The sequence below is a fragment of the Chamaea fasciata genome, unplaced genomic scaffold (genome assembly GCF_029207755.1).
Source record: "Chamaea fasciata isolate MVZ Bird 193981 ecotype frontalis unplaced genomic scaffold, bChaFas1.0.hap1 SCAF_18, whole genome shotgun sequence".
NCBI classification, from domain to species: domain Eukaryota; kingdom Metazoa; phylum Chordata; class Aves; order Passeriformes; family Sylviidae; genus Chamaea; species Chamaea fasciata.
In genome coordinates this window covers 2,438,177-2,450,924 of record NW_027094103.1, presented here as the reverse complement: position 1 = coordinate 2,450,924, position 12,748 = coordinate 2,438,177, and positions in this window count along the sequence as shown.

Below are 12,748 nucleotides of genomic sequence, written 5' to 3'. Positions count from 1 at the left end.
GGAAGAGCAGACAGAAAGTCAGACATTTGTACTTGACAAAGAAAAGCTAAGTTATTGACACTCAGTTTATCAGTCTTCATCTCATCTTTTAAAAATATAAATTAAAAGAACCCTAAATGCACACCAAACTCATGAGCCAGTCTCACACTAGTGTCCTAAATAACCTCATTTGCCACGGTCTCTACACTGTCCAAATTATTTTGCAACATACTCAGGAGGATGCCTCTTTCTGCTGGTGTGAGCAGAGCATTGTCTACAGTAACCAAGCTCTTACTGTAATAAGTAAGAAGTGCATTTTACAATTTCCAGCTCAACATTAGGTTTTAACCCTTGGACGAGGGTCTAGGAAAGCTTCCAAGATCATGCAACCGAAAGCCAAATTTCATACGCTGTTTGTCCCCTCCTTCATCATGTATATTTATAACCCAGGAATATCAATAAACTCTATATGATAATCAAACAACCCAATAACAGGCAACATTCAGGGACTTTACTGTCTAAGGGACATGGCTGTGAGTTCCACAGTTGGTGCTCATGATCCGTTTGTCTCAGTACAGCTCTTCACAAACTGCTACATGCTAAACTTTGCACATTGTTTTCCTTTGCACACAAGCAAGCTTACTTTATTGAGGGTCATGGGTCTGCTCTCACAAAAGCCAAGTGTTCAGGCTTCTGGCAAAACAGATACTTGGAATCAGGAAATTCTGGTACTCAAGAATTTCTCATTCATATTTCTCTTTCCTCTGTTATTCCTCAGAATTCAGGATGACAGTTAAACCCATAAACTGCCCTGATTCAAGAAAACCAAATTATTCTTCTTTTATTACTGAAATCAGAAAAGGGAAATATGCTCCTAGTTTACTCATAGGTCTGTGTTCTCCTGAGATTAGCATTTAAGTACCTTCTGAATTTTTGGTTTTCCTTTTAATTAGAAGGCACGCCAGGGAGTAACTCTCACACTTCTAGCTGAGAAACTTGGCAGTACTTCACCTCAAATCTTGAAAACACACTTCTGGCTCCAACCGTAATAATGGTTGAACAGATTCATGCAACAAAGCTGTGAAAGGTTGGAGGGTGATCACAAGCATTCCATCTTTTAGAGGCACAGCAGCAGTAACAGATGACTGGAGAGGGCAAACTTACATCTTGAGGACGGCAAGTATCAACTGTCCAGTACTACTCTGAAACTATTTTCCTCAACCACACTGTCCTTCAGTTTCCCATTTAAAGGATCTCTCTTTGTGGGCTGTAAGCATGTACAAAGGGAAAGCACTTGAACAGGAGAGTCACAGGACACACACCATTTCTCACGTCACTGAAAGCCTCAAGGGACCCACAGGATCTCAGGGAGTTCTCCACCTTGAATTTTTCAAGGTTAAAGGCAGACCTGCTGCCTCCTTTCTCCTTTCCTGCTGGTTACAAAGTAATGCCTGTTGGAAATGATCCATGGAACCCAAACCAGAAGAACCTCTATTTCACAGTGACATTGACCCAACGAAAGTCAACTTTTGCACAGCTCTGCTTAGTGGGACATATGGCACAAAGCACTGCCCAAGGGAAACTCTTCTCTATTTCCTTTCTTCAATGAGGATATCCAGGCACAGTTTACTGCAAACATCAGCACTTTATTCTTTCTGTAACACTCCAGCTATTCTCAATATTAGATTAAGAGTGAAACCTTCTGATTCAGTCCTTCACTCTTGAGTGCCCTTCTGGACCAAATCCAGCAGTTTTCCCAAAGACTAAACCTCATTACTACAATTACTATAACAGCTGAAAGTATTGGCAGGAAAAAAACAAAAGGAAGCTTTGTGTGCATCCAAAGACACTGACAGCAAACTCTGCCTGAACTCTGTATTGTCTAAAATAGGCCAGAGTATCACATCAGTGACCCCAAGGATAGCTGTGGAGGGTTTTAATCCACATGGAAGCACTAAATTCACTGAAAGTACTAAATATAATATATTTATAGTAAAGTATGTGTGTTTCTATTCGGAACTACATATAAGGCTGCCATAATTTGCTTTATATGACCTCAGTGAACCCCAGCCAGTGAGTACTGGTTCAAGAGCTGCCCGGATCAGTTTTCTCCCTAAGTCCTGGCAGGCTGGAGGTCCCTTGGTCTCCCCAGAGCCCAGCACAGGGCAACATGAGCCACTCTGAACACACAAGAGAAGCACATCAGCTGAGGAAGCTGAGGATGATTTTGCCAGGGATCTTCACAGAGAGAATAACATGCTCAAATCCTGAACTCTAATGCCAAAAGCCCTAGAAAGATGTTCAGAAAAAGATGTGCTGTTGAAATACAGTTTCAAAGTCAAAAAGGGAATCAATGAGGATGAAAGTCTCTGGCTTGGACTAAGTTAAGGGGAATGGCTGGCAAGAGGCAGAGCATCATCCACAGGAACCTTGCTGCACTTGGACAGAGCCCTCATGAAGTTTGGTACAGAGCAGGGCAGAGGTCTGCACGCAGACAGAGTAACGTGCTCAGCACAGGCTCTCTTGTGGGCCGCTCTCCACGTTGGAGAGGGATCCAGGTAAATGACTATTTAAATGCTGGCAAGACCCACAGGCTTGACTGTGTGTTCCCTTCCAAGCCCTCTACATGTTTCTCCAGCCTCTAACACCCTGGTTCTCAACTCCACAAAGCAGGGACTATCCCCCACCAAACATTCCCGCATCTGCCTCCCCCTGCCATCCCCACGCTCTGGGTCCCTGCTCCATGTTGTGGCCCCACACAGTCAATGCAAGCTCACACCATGCAAAGGGCAAAGACTCCGTGGGCTGCACATACTGAGCCCCAGGCAATGGGGATGTGACCTCTGCATTAGGCTGTTTGTGCAGCTGCTACAACTTTTTCTTTTCACTCTTAACTTTTTTTTTTTTTTAAGTAGTTGGTGTTAAGGGTATGTAAAAACAATAGGGAGTCTTGTCTTAGGAGATCACCTGAAAATAACCTCATCCTCTCAGAAAAAAGGAGCAAGGATGGGAATTCCCCTGAATTCCCCTAAATTCCCCTAAATGAGAACTGAGGCTTCTCTGGGTTTCCCAGGTAAACGACAGAGCTACACTGCTGTGCACAGTGAGGCTTTCCAAAGTGCTTAATCACACTACAATTTCTGAGTCAGGAATCAAGACCAGGACTAGTGTCTGGATTTCATCTCCTCTCCAAAATGAGCACGACTGGTGAACTGCATCCAAAGAGATTGCGCTTTCCTGTGAAGTCTCCAAGCCCCACCTCTGCCCATCCCTGCAGCTCTTTCTGAGAAATGAAAGCATCCACACAGCATCCCCACTGGAGTTCTGCAGCTTCCCACCATCTCACTGGAATCCAGTGACATCCACCAGCATCAGAGTGCTGAAAGGGATAGAAAGGGAGGACACGTGCAGCTGGTGCAGGAAGGATAGGAAGGGACCAGGATGTGCCTCTGGGAAGCCACAAGTTACTGAAGAGACTCCCTTACACTTGCCTCAGACCCTCCCCTCATGAATCTTAGCTTAAACACAACCTGCACCACTACCCTCTCCCTGCTGCACTTCCAGCTTTGAGGAGGGGAAATTCCTGGGAAAACAAGCCAGATGTGTGAGTGTTGCAAGTCAATAAGGATCTCAGAGCGCCAGCACATATGAAAACCAGAGCAAGCTGAGCTTCTCCAAAAGGGAATGCAGGAAGAGCAGGTTCTTAACTGCCCTTATGATCCTCATGCACTTCACAAGCAGAGCAATAGAGAGGCTGACAGAAGGGAGCCTACATCTGTAGTTGCCCAATACCAATATCCTTCATTTTTTTGGCAAGGACATGGGACATTAGGACATTAGGACATGGCAAGGGCTGTTTATTGAGCTGGCTGTCTTGGTTCCAGAGATAACAGATATTTGCTTCACAATAACTTCCCTTCTTTCTGAATGGCCCTGGGAGCCTGTGTGAGGTAACCCTTTCCTTGTGCAAGAGTACAAGAAACTGTTTGCTTTCTTCCCTAGAAAGTGCAAGAGCAGCATGCAGGAAAAGAGAAAATCAGTCTTGTAGACTTTGTTTTCTGTACTTTTCACTGCTGTTTTACTTTGGAAATTCCCTGCTATTCAAATATGGTGTTTCCAGGTTGTTGCACAATTCCCTTTGGAGCTGTTGAATTACTTATCATTAGCCACTTTCCCACACTCTGATCATAGTAAATGTCTCCTTCCTCCCTTCAAAATTTTACACCCTTTCCTCTAGGGACATGCTGATATTATAGTCCCAACATTTACTCAGCTGGAACATGGGGTAGAAAATGCAAGAAGTCAACTGCTGCTCATTCATGAGCATGAACAATGGGAAAGGAAAAAGTCCCTGCTTTCCCACATTCAGAATTTGAATATCATCAGTGTTAAATATATAGTGTATGAATACCTGAGCTGAGATGCCAGAGTACCTCATATTTTTATTTCAGTAGAAAATGAGCAGTTTTCAGAATTTCGTGCATATCCTTCCCTTCTTTTCTACCTTGTCTATTTAATTTTAAGACCTTTCTTTGTACAATGGCTGGTTAAGATTCTTACCATATTAAAGGAAGACATTTTCAGCTTGTAAGATGGGAAAATGTGAGTAAGTTATTGTCAGCTATGCATTCTAGTTCTCAACAATAACGTAGTCCCTTTCCAAATTACGTGGCAGTAGCTGTACCACCACAGTACATTTCACAAACCTCTTCAGGATTCAAACCCTAAGCCACTACAGTAATGTGCAGATTTCCACAGAAGTCATCAAAGGAAAGACAGTTGCATGAGGAAAAAGGTTGACTCAAGAAAACCTTGAGTGTTTGTGGGGGGTTGTTGGGGGGGCGGGGGTGGTTGTTGGGTGTTGTTTGTTTGGGGTTTGGTTTTTATTTGGGTTTTTGGTTGTTTGTTGTTTGTTTGGGGCTTTTTTTGGTTCTGTGTTTTTTCCATAAAATGCAGAACTGCTGGTCTCCATACCAAAGGGTAGAGGGAAGCAGCAGCATTTAACAAAAAGCAACAGTTTCTACATGGTGCACCAGGGTCAATGTAGAAAAGACAAAATAAATAATGCACACAGAAACATCTGGAGTTTGTTTGCAACAGATTAAAGGACTTCCAGCAGTGACTGGACAGGGTGTCCTAGTTTAATAAAAATTAATTTGAAAGCTTTTGGAACACAGAAACTGGATGACAGTGTGCATCTCCAGAGCTCCATGCCAGTGGGCAGAATGGGAAACGGACATGGTCCTTCAGCCTCACACATCATCCTCTCTGAAATTCAGGAAATCAAAACCTAGCTCCAGGTGCCATAGCCACGAGGCTGATGGCATCCTGGCTTCCCTTCTGGCCCTCTTCTTTCTGTCTGCAGCAGACAATTTTCACAGTGCTTCCACTTTCACTGCCTAGTTCAGGCAGAGTCTTTCAGATGCATGAGCAGTGACCAAACTTTTTGTCACTTCAGGCCCCTGGATGAGTTACAGAAATCCACAGCTCTCCTACCAGGTGACTGCAGGTATTTCCATCACATTATCCCATCAGCATCTACTCCCCTGCCCGCTGCTTTCTTTTCTGAGATCTGCTTCCTGTCCACAGAGCTTTCCCAGCTGGCAGTTCCTGGTGCAGCCTCTTGAGTGCTGCACACCCATAAAACATTCCACCCCCAAAGCATGTGGAATTCATAATCAGTTACAGAGATCCTCTGGGCTGCCCAAGAGCATGGACAGTGCCTTATTACTAAAATTTCAAATCTCTCCTTTCTGAGACAGTTGGTGCCTGGGGTCACTCTCCCCCTGAAGACTCCCTCCTGACATGGCAGAGCCTCTGCCACAGGGACAATTCTTTTCTTTCAGCAGCTCTGCCCAGCATCTATCACCTCCTGGAATGGGAAAAGGTCCTTCAAATCGGGCAGCCATCACCAAGGCCCAAAGAAACAATTCTTCCAGACCCTTTGCTCCTGCCAAAAGGTAACCAGCCCTTTTTCCTTCCTTTGCCTATTCCCATTTCCCACTGCCTAGGAAAAGCAAAACCCAGCTCCTGGATGTCAGTCTCTATTTCATGTCATGTGCTAAAGTGGTGCCACATCTCAGTCCTGGAGCCAGCTTGGACTTTCCCTTTCTGCTTCCTCTCCAAGGTCTGACACTTGCTGTGGAATAAAGGGCAGATCAGTGCAGGATTCCAGACAGCTGTCAAGCCTGGACTCTCAGCAGACTGTGCAAGTTTTATCTTTCCTTGCCTGACATGAAATTCTGACAGTCTGAACAGAGTTGGACACGCACATAAACACACTCATCACACACACATTAATGGCCAAGATTGCCCAACACCATATTTTGGAGGCTTGTTTATTCAAGATAAACCAAATAGCTGTTTTGAAGACATAAACACAGTAAAAACAAAAGTGTTTATATTGGGAAAATTTTTCTATTCTCCATGCATTGTTTAGAAAAAGAAAAAAAAAATTAAACCCCCCTGAAAGAGGTCAATGTTCAAATGCAAAGACATACAGCACAGTCCTGTCCTGGTTTCATGGTCACAGATACTGTTTCATCTAAAGAAAATTTGTCTCATTTGCTTACATTTCCATCCTTTCTAAACAATAGGTTTAGATGTTGCCTATATTTATATTAGAACAAAAAAAAAGGCAGGTAGGTCAAACTGAGAGCCCCACAGCTCCTGTCTCTGACAGCAGCCAGCATTGAAAGCCCAGGGAAGACTTCAGCAGGAAGAGGACAACAATAAATGAACAGTCATTCTTCCCTAAATGCTATCTCAGCCTCCAAATACTTGAAATTCAGAAACTTCCTGAGCCACAAGTGCCTCTCTGTATTTGGTACCCCTTGATAATTTAGTTTAATGGATTTTTCCAATGTCATCCAGCTTTTGATTTACAGGATGATAAAAGAGACCAAAACACATCTTCACTGTGCTGCTTCCCTTCAGACTCACCACTCTTGATCGCCCAGACTGCTGTTACTCCAGCAATGGACTAACAGTGGCGAGTCTCCGCTTTAGGAAAACAGGACTTGCCAAAGTAGCTCTGTCTGAGCCAAGGAAACACTGCCACCTCAATTCAGCAGTAGGTGTACTGCTGCCCCTCCAGTGAGCCCGGAGCAATGAGGTGGCCTGGAAAGAGCCCCTGTCAAAGCAGCAACTTCTGAAACTCACCACAAATCATCCCCTTTGTCACCCTCCTGACTGCAACACCTCGAGCCCTGAAATTGCAGGGAGCAGCCCATGCTACAACCCAGAATAAAGGCTTTTGGAACGTACCCTAAATGAACAATCAGAGAGAAAGAAACACACTGAGACTGAGAGGGCTGCCTGTCCTCTGACCCTTTGGGCAACTGAGCCAACTTCTCGGGGCTTTTCTGGAAAACAGGCTGAAATACAGTCACAGCCCAGCAGGAGTACTAGAATGTGAACTATAAAGGGATTAGTAACAAGAAAGGACAGATTTAAGTAACTTCTTACTCTTTTAGAAAACCACAGGCTTTATCCACTCAACCACAACCCTGCATCTACAGCCAATGTTGAGCTCATTCCTCATGGATGTGTTGGACAGTTAAATAGGATCTCCTGATAAATGCAAATATGTTTTGACAGAGGAGTTCAAGATAAACACAAAACCATCTCAAACCATAGCTTACAAATTATAAATTTCTTTTCCTATGACCCATTAGAAACCCAAAAGCAAGTTCCTATCCTGGTTGTATTTATGCTGACACATGAAGTCACCTGAGATTCAAGGTTTAACTGTCAAAGCAACAATCACAACAGAGGTAGTAGCAACTCACTGAGAGCACGTGATAGACTGGAGATCATTTCCAACAGAGAACATGGCAGAGAATAATCTCATATCAGACTACAGTTAAGAGCTCTTCTCCATAATAGCCAGTTTCCACAAGAAATTGAAGATGGAACTTACTTTTGAGTCCAAGCCGTTCCATTGGTGGTTCTCCAGTGACTCAGCAAAGTGAGGATTAATGGTGACTGCTTTGCTGCAGAGGACAGGTGTCTACATTTCTGAAACTTAGAGTGCCCCACTGTCACTGTCAATAACAAGGCCAGGTGTTGGAAGTAGCCCCTCAGGCACCTCCTTGCTCCCAGCTGATGTCTGCTCCTTTGTGGCAGTACAGCACGAATTCTCATCCTGCAAATACACCTCATGTAAGAGAACCAAAGTTTTGTTCTTCTTGAGGTTGTGATTTGACATTTCTGATCAGCCATATCATGTCAGTAACAGTAAAGTGATGTAGAAGTTGGTGTTTAGTCACTTCCTTTTACTAAAGTAACAGGAATGTCAAATTCAAACAGAGAACAGTATGAAATGGACAGCAATAGGCAAGGAATTGCACAGCTAAAGCTTGATGATGGTGGGGAAGCAATGTGAATGTCTAGAGGTTAAACTATCGTGAACAGGAAGTAAGGCAGCATGGAGCTGGAATCTCTCAGCCTGCTAGAAATATGAGATATGAATTCTAAGGGTCGAAAAGCAGAACACATTTCTGGGAAATAGAGAAGAGTTTTAAAAAAATACATATACAAGCTTGGAAACAAAGTTCATTAGTGAAACTGGGAGCTCTGCCCTCTCCCTGGAACTCTGTGCGATTCTAAACATGGTTTGATAGTAGGACCTTTAGAAGGATGCAATGAACTTAATCTCTATTTACACAGGAGGGTAGCTCTGTCCCAAGAAAAATAACTGGGTGCTGAGGGTGATTGTGTTAACCTTGTCTGAGCCAAGGAAAAATTCATGGCATGGTTCTTTTTCTGTCTGACAGTGATAGCCCCAGTGCTTTCAGCATGAGTGGATCTCCTGCGGAGGGCTGCTATGCAGGCTCCACACCTCTGGTTCTGTTACTCCTGGTGAATTGTGGTGCCTGGATTGAGCTGGTGTGGGCACCATCTGCACTGAGCCCAGCAAATACAGCTCAGAAGGGGACAGAGGGGAACAAGGCTCTGGTTGAGAAGGCAGTGCTGGGTTAATGGCTGGACTTGATCTTAAAAGCCTTTTCCAACCTACATGACTCTATGACCTCACTGTCTCTGCCTAAGAGCCACTAGAGCCCACCCCTCACCCACCCCCTAAGATGTCCCTTATCCATGGGGCACTGCAGTCCTCAGACAAAGGATTGCTGAGGGAAGAGCACAAGTAAAAGCCCTCGTTTTATTGCGGAGTCACCTCTGACCCTCACTCCTGCCACATGGTTGAATTTCTCACTGTCAGAGCCATAGTCTTGACTCTGAACCCTGACTGGGCTCTAAGCCAGGACAACAGCCACACTCCCAGGTCACCTGGTGTTGAGCAGACCCTACCAACTGTCTTCCCACTGTTTTGACAACCCCCCTCGAGTGTCCCTCTCTCACTGTACATCTAGATTTCTCTTTCCTTGGTTCCTAGCTCTAACTCCATGTCTGTAGTGAAATTTACACAGTGGGATCCACCGCAAAACTTGGGAAGGTTTAGGTGGGAATACACCCAACTGTCCCCAATGACAGAACTACTACTGTTCTCCAGTGATGCTTTAATGAGTACTCTGTCCTCAGAGTGCAGGTGGGCTGTATTTTGAGAAACATCTGTGCAGAATCCATCAGTGCCTCAGGGCATTTAGAAACAAATACACAATTGAAGAATAGACTGGGAGATAAGAACACCTACAGGAAAAAGGATCTTCCCCAGGCTGTTCCTGAAGCATTGCCTCTATGACATTCTTGACATGACATCATGTTTTGTGCCGCACAAAAGAGCTGATAGGTCTGGAGAAGACGACTGACAGGGCTGCAGGTTCAGTAATATCTCTTCTGGCACTGATGGTGGTGATTTCTTAACCCCTGGAGCTGACCAACACTCAGGAATTTCTGAGTTTTTCCGCTTATGCCTTTCAATAACTTTCAGGTAGCATCACCTTAGATACCTATGGTTGCCAATGTCTTTTCCTCCTCTATTGTGACTTGTTCAGCAACTCCTAAACTTCTGAACCTAAAGGATATAAGAACAGGATAGGGAGGCATAAGGTACCTACCACACAGTCTGAATGACAGCCCAGTCCAGGCACGATTCCTACTCTCAGTCAGTCTCTGAGCTCCCTAGAACAGGAGCTGTTGATAGTTGAGTCATATATTTACACAGCACAACAGAAAGAACCCCAGATCTGCCACTTGTCTGAGTCCCTTTGTCTTTATGCAATAAACTGTATTTCATTTTAACCAACAGCAATCCTACAAATCACATTCATTTCCCACCACAGCACGAATAAAAATTTTTATTTCCCCTCAGGCAAATGTTTTACTCATTCTCCAAAGCTGAATGATTTACAGGCACCTATTGTGACATTCGCTATTCAATATTTCATATTTAGATGCAAGATGATAAAGTTTTAGTATTTTGGAGAACAGAACAATGAGATGTTCTGTTTTTATAGTATTCCTGTAAGCCCTTAGGCACCATCCTGTACCAGATATGATGCCACTGACCTCCCTACATGTATTACAGGCTGACACACAATGAACAACAGTAGGGTTTATTTTAAATCCAATCTCACGATACAAAATAAATTTCAACCCTGGAAACTGAGAATTTCACAGGCATAGGATGAATTGTGGGTTGGTAATCTATCTGGTCTGTGTCCTGCTGTGTGTGACAGCATGAGCCTGAAGTCTCTGCACACAGTTTGCTTTAGGTTGACTCTAACAGCCCAGGGTGCAAAGGGATAGAACAGGGCCTGTCCTACCGGGTCCCAAATTTTAGTTCTGGGGCCCATTTCTCAGTTCTGCTCAGTACTGCTGGAAATACACCAAGAAATCTGGTTCAGGGTAAGAACAGCCTGTTCCAAGACAGTTTCTCTCATTTCAGCATTTCAAATGCTCTTGAACGCTTGGCTTGGCATCCAAAGCAGAAACTCTTAATTCCATCCTTAATTCTGTCTCCTGTATGACTGGGAGATTTTATCGTGACAATTTTGGTTACAGAATCGGGCACTTGAAATGAGAAACAAATTTAAAGATGCAAATAATGGTTTGTGGTAAATCTGTTACATTTTAAATGGTGTTACATTAAAAAAGCAACTTCAACTCTTGTACTGCAAGGAAAAAAATCCATCTTCCATCTTCAAGCAAGAAGAAAGTGTCAGCTTCTGAGAAGTTAAAAAATCATATAAATCCAAACTATATTTAAAAGTGTATTTGACTAAACACAAATGTCAATACCATGTCTGTAAGCAAAACAAATCCCTCTTCCATCTTCAAGGAACAAGAAAGTGTCAGCTCTGAGAAATTAAATATCATACAAATCCAAACTATATTTAAAAGTGTCTTTGACAAAGTACAAATGTCAATACCGTGTCTGTAAGCATCTTCATGAAAACCTGTGGCCTCCCACATTGTTAAACCAAATTAAAAAAGAGAAGGTGGTCAATAAATGTGAGTAAAAGATTTAAAAGGTGAATCTACACCAGAAATTGTTCAGCATTCACCGAAGCTTCTTACATGAGTCTCTACTTTCTGCCTCGGGGGATTTTATGTGTTTGTACTTTTTTATAGTCTTTTCTGAGGTCCTGTGACTGATCCTCCTTCATGGCCCCATGCAGCTCCCCATTCATGCACACTCCATCGTGCTTGTCAGGCTGAAGCAGCCAATATTCAAGGCTTTCAAGGTTCACCTCCTGGTCACTCACCCCAGCAATCTACATTGATTTCTCTCTTCTTGACTGCCAGGACCTAAAAACAGCATGCTCTGAGAGCAAATTATTCACATGGGTAAAAGACTGCAGAATCAGAAAGGATAAAGATGAAAGCCAGTTGGCAGACAGCCATTAGTGGGAGAGACATTCTGCTTCCAAAATATGGCTTTCAAAAGGAAAGTGGAGATTATTAAAGGTATCATTAAATAGATTCCCTGCTCTTTAAGAATGGCAGTATCTGGTTTTAACTGGAAGGATAAAAATAACATGAAATACTGTATCAGTTACAAAACCAACCAGCTACAGCTTATTCCATTCATATTATAGCTCTGAACTGCCTCCCTTCCTAAGGCTATTATTTCTTCTTTATTATAGTTCATTTTATTAAGCAGCTTAGAGCTGTATTTACTTGGGTTTTTTGAGTACTGGGGTTATTAAAGGACCTGGATGCTGAACTAATCCAAGGACATGCCATGGTGATAGCTCAGTAGGTTCCTTGGGAGCACTCACCTAACACAAACTTTGTAGATAGAGAAGCTGCCTTTCAGGGACACAGAAAGAGGGATCACATTCACAGGTACCCAGCACTGTGGAGCAAGGAATGTCACTGTCCCTCTGCAGAAGGACCGTTGTTTCTCCACCACACTGGTGAATTATCCTGCAGTTGGGAAGAACTTGGAAATGTGTTGGAACTAAAAGAGGTCTCTGTTCTAAGCGAGAGCAGTAATTACCTGACAAAAAAAATTCTCTCTGGAAGGCTCAGACTGTGCAGCTGGAAATGCACAGAATTTAGAGGCTGATCTGGGGCTCTGTAACAAATTCCACAGACAGAGAAGCATTTAATCATGAGCCCACTCCTCCCCTCAGGGCTGTGAGGAGCACTGTGCACAGTCAAAGGCCACCCCCACCCTCACAGTGCCCCTGTTCCACAGCCCTGCCCCACGGGCAGAACTGCAGCTCATGAGGAGAAGGTGACTTTGCCATCAGTGGCACTTTGCAGAAACCTGGTGAACTGAGAAATAGGAACATCAATTTGGCAAAGTATAAATAGCAAGCAGAGCTCCTACTGCATGCTTCAAGTGGTAGTTAAACTG